This window comes from Ambystoma mexicanum, chromosome 4p, assembly GCF_040938575.1.
Source record: "Ambystoma mexicanum isolate Mex_15411 chromosome 4p, UKY_AmexF1_1, whole genome shotgun sequence".
In the NCBI taxonomy this organism is placed as follows: Eukaryota; Metazoa; Chordata; class Amphibia; order Caudata; family Ambystomatidae; genus Ambystoma; species Ambystoma mexicanum.
Genome location: NC_090927.1, coordinates 225,405,019 through 225,414,992, shown reverse-complemented (window position 1 = coordinate 225,414,992; position 9,974 = coordinate 225,405,019).

The window sequence follows — 9,974 nt, the reverse complement described above, 5'->3', positions numbered from 1 at the left end:
CTGTCAACCCCTTTTACGGAGACGAGTACTTCCTTTGCCACTCTAGGAATGTTATTTAATTTGGCCCATTTATCATCTATGAAAAGTCTGGCTTCACAACAATCTATAAGAGCAGGTATGCCCTGTAGGCTAGTGTTCGCAAAGCCTAGGTCAATCTTGATAACCACCATGTGTATGTTCTGCATCTGCTGCAATTTTGGAATTGTATTAAAATTCTGGTAACCCACACTGCCTTCCCATATTGTTGGTTCCCCTACGATTGTGAGTTGGTGTTTCCATGTCACCTGGGAGGAGCCAACAGACAGTCTTGCACCAAAAGAGTCTTTGACTCACACTACATCAACGACCCAGTGATCTACGTCTGCTCCGCTCTTCCGTACTCAAGTGGCCTCTGGCAATTCCGAATTGCATAGGGTCTTCTTGGGCTACTGCTCAGCTAGGGGGTTGAGATGTTTCTGCTGGTATTCTCACTCTCCTGCCCTTCCTTCGCTCTGTTAAGCGTTCCTGAAGTCTATAATCCAATTGCATGGTGATGGATACCATTTCTGTCAAATTAGCTGCTCTCGGGACTCATGAAACCTCGTCTTTAAGTTCCTTGTTTAGTCCACGTCTAAACAAGATAATAAGAGCATCATCGGGCCAAGTGGTATCAGCGGCCATTTGTTTAAACTTGGTGATGTAAGTGAGTAAATCTGAAGAGGCTTTTGTTAATATCTAAGAGCTGATTGTTTGCCAAAATCATGATTTTGCGCCTGCCAAACATGGCCTTTACACTATTTACAAATGTGTGATAGGAATCTAGGATAGGATTGTTGGTAGTGACTAATGGTGTGGACAATGCTAATGCGGCCCCTGATTGGAAATCATATGTCCGACTTTATCCCTGTGCGCTGGGAAGTAGGCTGCCTTAAATGCAAATTGAATAGTTGATGCTTCAAGAAAGTCTTTAAATTTGTGGGGATTTTCATCCACAAGGTAAAGGGCTAGGAGGGGGTTCATTTTCCTGTTTAAGCGCCTGCACTTGTAATGTTAAATTCTGAACAGCGGTCACTAGCTGTTGCATCTGATCCATTGTCGTAATATTAGGTGTTGCAACTTGTTAATATGATAGTCTTCAACAATATACCACTTTTAGCTTACAATGGACTGACCTGTTTCAGATGCAACCAGCAGTGATGTAAATAAGAATACCCCTACTGTCTCTGTCAACCCTGTGCCTGAATATCAGGGTCGCAGAAACCGTAGGGAAACCCTCATGGGGGGAAACCCCTAAGTCCAGTGCGTCTGCGATAATGGTGTCACCAGCTCTTCTTGAAGGCTTTCTGCGATGAGTGTTGTTCAAGCATAGAATAGATGGGCTGCACACAAGTGATAGGCTTGGCTGCGCGCTGTAGTAAAGATAAGAGTAGAATGAGGGCTCTGTGCCACGATTACGAGTGTGACCAATATTCTCTATTAAGAGCAGAGTGTAGCTCTTACAAGGAACTGAAGGCTAGGGAACCGGGAGTGAGGCAGAGCAATGTCAAAAGGAACAACAGGAGAGAGTTCTGAGAACGAGAGACAAACAGTGAACACACACAGAACAGAATGTGGGTGGGTAAAGCTAGTATAGATTCAGGGGATGATAGAAGAAAAAGATGAATGGACTCACCAGAATGTCTGCTGACATATAGCAATGCGCCATGGCTCTGCTTTCCCAGCTACTTGAGATCTTCTTCAACTACTTTCCGACGCGCAGGCAGCAGCATACATAGATCGGCACTCCTACTGTTGAAACACTAGACCGTCACATGGCACTATGGCAGCCATGTTGGGAAAACCAGAAAACAAATCCTCTTCCAGCGATGAAAAAACATATGTCGGTGAAACCAGGACATAACATTGTGCTTATATTTTTAATTTTTCAGCCAATATTTTTAAAAGATTTATATGGGTCTTTGTTTTGAAAATGTAATTGTTTATTTATTTATAAAGCGCCTGTACACAGGCAGTGTTTCAAAGCACTCAAGGAGGGTGGAAACATGGGGAAAAAACAGCAGTCTCTCAGAGCCCTTGAATATCTGAGATGATAACGGTCTGCACAGGCAGAATAAGTGAAAAATGATACATTTAACAGTTGGGATACAGCAAAAAGGCCTGACGGCGATTCTGCTGTTTATTTCAAGTGCACAATAAGGGGTGAAGACATGGGAGAACATACAGACGATCTGCAGGCAGACATGCATTCAGATCGTGCAAGTGCAAGACGGTCAGGAGAGGGGGGCTCCAAGTGCACCCAGTCAGTAGAGACTGGGATAAGTGCAGAGAGCAAAGCTCTCTTGAATCTATTCAGAGGTGCATTGAAGGGGATGGAGTGCAGGGCCCTGAGGCAATTGCAAAGAAGACTGGCGGGGGTGCCAGGGACCTGTGAGACTCTGAGGTACACCAGGCGGCCAGTCAGCAAAACTGTATCAAAGAAGAGGGAGAGATGGGAAGGGCAGAGAGCTAGGTTAGCAGGGTAGGGGGGGAGAGAAGGAGGAGGAGAAGAGGATGTTCTTGAGGTGTTTCCGGAACTTAAGAAGATCAGGCTCAAGATGGAGGGTGGCAGGGAGGCTATTCCAGAGGGAGGTGCCAGTTGAGGACAAGGATCTCCCTCCAAATCTCTGCTTGGAGAACTGGCTCACTCGCAGAAGGTTGGAGGTAGATGAGCGGAGGGATCGAGAGGGACAGTATGCATGTAGGCAATGTTGCAGGTAAGTAGGTCCCAGGCCTCAGAAAGCCTTGTGGACAATGCAGAGGGTCTTGAATTTAATCCTTGCAGCCATGGGGAGCCAGTGAATGGATTTCAGCACTGGAGAGAAGTGGTCCCTGGGCTTGAGGCCAAGGATGACTCTTGTGGTTCTGGTCTAGGTGAGATGCAGAGGGCGCAAGGCAGAAGCAGGGTAGGTGAAGAAGAGGCTGTTGCAGTATTCCAGCCTAGAGAGAATCAGGGCTCTGGGGACAGTGAGATGCTGGGGGAAAATGGGAAAAGGTAGAGTGCCTCTGAGGAGGTGAAGTTGATAGACTTTTTTGAGATGTTAGAAATGTGAAAGGAGAAGGAGAGTGGAGTCGAAGATTACCCTAAGGTGGTTGGCTTTGCAGGTGGGGGTGGGCATGGTGCCAAGGGAGGCCAGCCAGAGTGAAAGTGGGAAAGTGGGAGCAGGGGTCCCAATGCGAACGATCTCAGTTTTACTGGCATTGAGGCAGAAGTAGTATGCAGCACACCATGACTGGATAGCAGACAGACAGTCAGATATGAGTGAGAAAGAGGAAATGGCTTGGGGTAGATTGAAAGATAGTTGTGTGTCATCTGTATAACACTGGAAATTAGAGGTGAAAGAGGGGATCACACGTGCCAAGGTAGCCATACAGACGTTGAAGAACCAGGGGGATAAGTTTGATCCATGGGGAATGCCGGAGGATGTGAGAGTAATAGTCGAGAGAAAGGCTCCAAGTTCCACCTGGGATGGTCGGCGAGAGAGAAAAAAGGTTAACTATGCCAGAGCCTGACCTGTCATTCCCAGGGTGTCACTGAGATGTGCAATCAGGATGTTGTGATTAACTGTGTCAAAGGCGGAGGAGAGCAAGGAGAATGAGGACAAAGGGTGTGTTAGTGTCCAGATTTGAGAGCAGGTCCTCACGGCTGTTCAGAATAGCAGTTTCTGTGCCTCTGGATGCTCTAAAGCCAGACTGATGGTCATGGAAGCAACCGATTGATTAATGTGAAGGTTCTGCTGAGAGATAGCCAACTTCTCAAGGAGTTTGTCCAGCAAAGGAGTTATAGAGATCGGACAGTAGTTTGCTGAAATGGATGGGTCAGCAGAGGGTTTCTTGAGCAGATGGTGCACAAGGGAGTGCTTAATAGCAGTTGGGAAAACTCCAGTGGAAAAGGAGAGATTGCAAAGGTCAGCCAAGGCTGGGTCGAGGGAGTCAATGTTGTCCTTGATGGTTTTGTAGGGGCAAGGGCCCACTTGTTTGGATGAGGTCTTCATAGACCGGACTTGTCTGGCGACCTCATTGTGTATGATGGGTGAGAGAGAGGAGAGGTGGAGAGGTGGAGAAATGGAGGTGGGGCCAAGGGAGGCACTGCTGTTGGTGTATAGTATGATGTGGGGGCAAGGGAGGAAAGGATGTCTTGGGGTTTTGACGGTGAAGTGTGCTGCCAGGGCTGAGCAGAGGTCCTGGGTGGGTGCAACAGAAGAAGAGGCTGCTGTAGGATTGGCCAGTTCCTTGCAGACTTTGAAGAGTTCGACCATGTTGTTTGAATCTGAAGAGATGCAGGCTTGACTACAGACTCTTTTCTTGGAGCGGATGTCTTTGAAGGAGGCGGCAGGTCAGTTAGTCAGATGGTCGACCCGACAAGTTCCATTTCCACTCAGCTGCCCTACACTTGCGTTTAAGGGCAGCCAGATCGGAGTCATACAAAGAGTTTCACTTTTTGTAAGGCTTCAGTCACACCCTCATGACAGGGGCAAGAGTGTTGGAGAAAGAGAGATTAAGGCTGATGGATTTTATATACTTCCCTGCCTTGAGTTTATGGGGGCATGGTCATCGATTCCATATGAAGATAGAAAATGTTGATTTTGTAAGTATGAAATTGAAACAGCTATGCATGCACTTACAACATGTCATTGCTCAAGCCATTTTTATTATAGGGGCTATAAGAACTTGGTTAATTGTGCCGCTATTTATGCTGCCAACTCATTGGTGTTCATTGGGACTGCATATTTTGTCGGGAAAATAGTTTTTTAAATGATGTGTTCATTATTAAGGTTGACATGAATTACATTTGTGATTTTATGACTAATTCTGGATAATGTTTTATATAATGATGTAACCGTCTGTCTAGTTAACTTCTTACTCTATTTGTATTGTATGTTAGTGTATATTATGTGTTCATTTTAACTGTTTACTTTGTGCATGAGGTTTTAATTAACCAAAAGTTAAGTACGTAATAAAAAAATAAATCCATAAAATGAGTAATTTACCTAAAGCCCAATGCAATTTGTATAGAGAGGAGACATTTTAAACATACAGCATTTTGGTGTTATGCATATACAAAGCGCTTTTGAAAGATTAACCACTATCAAATAGAATCCACGGCTCATACCGGTACAGCATCCCAGGGGTCATAGGGCCTCATTACACGGATGGTGGTATTAGCACATGGACCAAGGTGCTATTAGCACCTTGGTCCATGCCGGTAAAATACCGGCACCGCCTTGGTGGAAGGGGGAATTACCGCCCCATTCCAAGGTTGGCGGGGCGGTAATTCCCCCTTCCACCACTGCCCTTCCCCATTCCCATTTTTGCCCCATAGGGCATAATGGGAATGGGGAAGGTGCTAATTACGGCACCGCAATTTTGCAGTGGCGTAATTAGCACCAAGGTCCCTTAGCGGGTTGGTTTTTAACGCCTGCAAAAAGCAGGCGTTAAGGCACCAACCCGCTAAGGGACCTCGTAGTAAGGCGGTAATGGTTAACGGTCACCGTTACCATTAACGGTGACCGTTAACCATTAACGCCATTAGTGTAATGAGGCCCATAGTGTAGTTGCGACACACTATTGTCTCATGTGATATCACGCGATAAGCAGCTGATGTGCGTCTAGTCATAAATGAAATATTTCCACAATCAAAATTAACTGAGAATTAATTCTATTCATAGAGAATCATGCAAAGTGTTTCTAACCTGCAGACCCTGGTTTTCAAATGCACAGGCAGACCTATGTGCAATGTGATAGGGCAAGGATGCTGTAAATAAAATGTGTTTACTGGAGAAGGTTACATCTACAGCCCAAACTTGATGAGCTGAAGGAAAACTCAATAGGAATACATTGAAAGCAGTGCACACACATGTATATTGAAAGGTCTTTAAAGCAACACATATTCTGACAGGTATCCAGTGATATAATCGCTGGAAATAACACAGAGGGTGACTCAAGTTTTTTTAAAGGCACTATCCAACACTTTCCCCAAATATTGTAACTGGATTTTGTTTATATAATTGCACCAATCCTAAAATATGTTGGCGTTTAGTGCCTTTTAAAAAATATAGAGTCACCCTTGATGTTATTTCTAGTGGTTATATCACATTATTTATTTATTCTCATTTGTTGAGGGTGCAACAGCCCGGAGGCATCGTGGCGCCAGTTACATACATTTATTTCTTAGTTACATGTACATTGACATTTGCATTTGTCCAGAGCTGATAAGAAAGGGAGCAATGAAAGCAGAGGGTTATGTGAAAAGGGTGGTTTTGAGTTTTTGCCGGAAGGCAAGGAGGGAGTTTTCAGCTCTGATGTTCGCGGGTAGAGAGTTCAATAGCTTGGCGGCTACGTAGGGGAAGCTTAGCCCTCCAGCTTTGGCTTTGTTAATGTGTGGGGTGTGTATTTTGTTGGCGTGACAGGTCCTGATAGGTGGTGTGGAGGTGGTTTTAGTTATAGTCTCTGACAGATAAGATGGTGCTGTGAGGGTGAGGCATTTGTGGGTGACAGTGAGGATTTTGAAAGTGATGCGCTCCTTCACTGGGAGCCAGTGAGCTGCTTGTCTGGCATCTGTGATGTGATCCCTTTTAGGGATACTTAGTGCTGCTCTTAACGCATTGTTCTGTGTGATTTGGAGTCGGTTTATGTTTTTTGCAGAAGTACCTGCCAGAAGGGCATTGTAATAGTCTAATTTAGCACCAATAGTTGCTCTTGCTATAGATAGACAATTAGGTTTGGATAGGTATGGTTTTATTGCATTTATGAGTTTTGTGTTGTGCGCTGAGGCGGATGTGATAGCGCTGACCTGATTTGTCATGGATAGCATAGAGTGTACGTAGACTCCTAGGGTCTTCACGGAAGTGGAGACAGGGATGATGGCTTTATCAATGGTGAAGTTGGAGTACAGTTTGTCGAGTTTAGCTAGAGTAGTTTTTGACCTAGTATGATGATTGCGGTCTTCTCCCCATTGAGGCAGAGGCCATTGGCCGCCATCCAAGCCTGGATGGTGGTATAGATTGAGAGGAGTGCTTCAGCGTCTTTGTGGTATGCGCCAGTGAGTGGTAAGAGTACCTGGGTATCGTCAGTGTAGTTGGTATACGTGATACAAAGGGCGTAAAGCTTGTTGAAGAGGGGCTTTAGCATATAATCAGTCCGACAAATTCCTTAGTTCCATAATAGAGGCAGGGAACCCCCTTTTAGAGTTAGGGAGGGATAGGATTCTGTAGAGATATCGCAAGAGCCCCCACTCTCGCGAGATCTCGCCGCGAACTGTAGCTCCGCCCCCGCGTGCTTCGCGCGCATTACGGGAAGAGCCAAGGACGCGATAAGGTGCGTCCTGCCGGCTCCTCCGAGAACGGGGCCCGCGGCCCACACCCATGGACACGGACATTACGGCTGCAGTCTCCCAGCCACGTTAGGCCCGTTGGCCTTTGTTATTGAGGCACGCACTTGGTGTGCAGTGTTGCATGAAACCTGTGAGAGAATAAACACAGTGAGACAAGCCCCGCGACTCCTGTCTTCATTATAAGCAGTTTACAACATAAATTGGCGACGAGGATCACCACCAGAACCCACGGAGGATCATGCAAGGGGCAACGCCACCGCCACCCTTTCTACAAACTCCAGGTAGGCCGGTCATCCCATGGCCACAATGGCAACCCCTATTCACAATATATGTGGAGGCTCTAGGAGGAGCAGGATTCTCAGCGGCAAGGCGCCGGGCCATGCTACTCAATGCCTTGGGAGTAGAAGGACAAAGAGTATTCGAGAGTCTCACCCCGATACCGGTGGCTGGCGACAATGACGATGTTTTCAAGGAGGCGGTCAGGAGAATCATAAAAAGATTTGCCAGTAAAGAGAACACAGTGCTGCACAGGATACGGTTTTACACTCGAAGGCAAGAAATGTCTGAACCAGTTGACGATTACGTCACCAAACTAAGGGAACTAGCGGCGCTGTGTAGTTTTGGCAACAATGCGGAGAGCCTCATATGTGATATGTTGGTCGTTCACACTAACAGTCGGAAAGTCCAAGATAAGTTCATTGTTGAAAAGGAACTGCAGTTGGAGAAAGCAATTGAGATCGCCAGAGCAGTCGAAGAAATGGCAGGAAGACGAAAGGAGTTTACAGGGGCCCAGATTTCCGCTGAAATACAATCAGTGGGCTTCCATGCAAAAAAAGAAAGGCCGGCAACCGACACGAGAGAAGGGAGAGGGAGCAGGAAAGAACCCCTCAAGTGTCACAGGTGCACCAGCACGAAACACCTACCGTTCGACAGGGAGTGCCCAGCCCGAGACAAGGAGTGCTCCATATGTAAACGTATTGGCCACTTCTCAATCGTGTGTCGGTGGAGAAACAAGAAAGTCTCCAGTCTCAATGCAGATCGCAATACGGAGAAAGAATCTTCCTCAGAAGATGAAGGAAGACCCACAGTCATTATGGTGAACAGCACAAGAGCAAGGAGAGAGAAGCCTCACTGCACGATCAAAATTGATGGCATGGAAACAAGGGTCATGGCAGACTCAGGTTCGGATCTAACGATCATTCCCCTTCGGACGTATAAAGACATGGTGGAAAGGTGCAAGTGTTAATGACGAGGCATAAACCCATGGTGTTTGGAGGGGCGTCAGTCGAACTGTTAGGATACATCAAGGGCAAAGTAGAATTCAAAGGAAGGGAAACCACAACCAGAATCTACTTCAGTCACGAAGGTCCAGCAGTGCTAGGGTGGGATGACCAAGACAAGCTGAAAATCAGACTAGATCCCAGCACTGAAGATCAGGTCCTGTCGGTTAGGGTGACGAGCGGACCCGTCGTCAAAAGCGACTACCCAACACTTTTCTCGGAGGAGCCGGGGCACATTAAGGGTTTTCTGCACAAAATAGTGCTCAAAAGAAATGCAGTCCCCGTAAAGCACCGCGTGAGGCCAGTACCAGCCACGGCAAGGGACATCCTTAGAAGTCAGTTGGAAAAGATGAAAACAGAGGGGGTCATTGAAGAAATCGAAGCATCTGAATGGCTGAGCCCCGTCGTGCTTATAAAGAAACCCCAATCACAGGAACTCAGAGTGTGCATAGACCTGCGCAGTTTAAACTTGGAAGCCATCACAGATAATTACCCCCTTCCAAGCATAAATGAACTCATTCTGTTAATGAAAGAAGCCAAAATATTTTCGAAACTGGACATGAGGAATGCATACCACCAAATACAGCTACATGAAGAGTCGAAACCCCTCATGGCATTCATCACTCCATTTGGCACATACCAATTCACCATAATGCCATTCGGGTTGTCATCAGCAGCATCGGCTTTCCAACGTATGATGGATGTCTTGCTGCGGAAAGTTAAAAATGTGGTGTACTTCCAGGATGACATCCTCGTGTATGCGGAGGATGAGCAAACGCACAATGCCACGTTGAGAACTGTCCTAAGCAAGCTACAAGAAGCAGGTGTGCGATTACGTCATGAAAAATGTTTGTTCAGGGTGAAAGAAGTTGAATACTTAGGGTATAAGATTTCAGAAAAAGGAATCAGTCCCAAACAGATTCTCATGCAAGCAATCAGTAAAGCACCGGAACCCACCAGCAAAGAGGAAGTGAGGTCATTTCTTGGACTGGCTGAGTACTATGCGAAGTTCATACCGAAGTTTTCCGAGACCACGGCACCCCTGCGCGACGTACTCAAAAAGGGCTCGGAATTCATATGGCAAGAACCCCAAAAGACGGCGATGGAGAAAATAAAGCAACATATCATAGATGCACCATGCCTTCGACCATTTAATCCCGAGTGGGAAACAGTCGTCACTACAGACGCCAGTGCATATGGACTAGGAGCAGTGCTAACACAAAAGAAAGGGGACACGGAACATGTTGTGGCCTTTGCTTTGAAGGCATTATCGGAGGCGGAACAGAACTATTCCACCATAGAAAAAGAAATGTTGGCCTGCGCATGGGCAGTGGAAAATTTCAGGA